The sequence below is a fragment of the Apaloderma vittatum genome, unplaced genomic scaffold (genome assembly GCF_000703405.1).
Source record: "Apaloderma vittatum isolate BGI_N311 unplaced genomic scaffold, ASM70340v1 scaffold36737, whole genome shotgun sequence".
NCBI lineage: Eukaryota > Metazoa > Chordata > Aves > Trogoniformes > Trogonidae > Apaloderma > Apaloderma vittatum.
Genome location: NW_009726223.1, coordinates 4,272 through 4,490, shown reverse-complemented (window position 1 = coordinate 4,490; position 219 = coordinate 4,272).

Sequence of the window (219 nt, the reverse complement as noted above, 5' to 3'; positions counted from 1 at the left end):
GAAGTGCCCCCCTTGCTCTGACGTGCTGGGCCGCTTTTGCTCCGTAGTGGGTCTGCTCTGCCTGTGTCCTTCAAGCCGCTTTGGTGGTACAAAGAACAGCGCTTCGGTTACATCCAAGCGACTTCTTTTGACCTGGAATAAAATCGGCAAAATCTGTTGCTGTTTGCCAAGTCTGGGGTGCCTTTTTTGGGGGGGGGGGTAGAGGGGAGATGTTTTCCC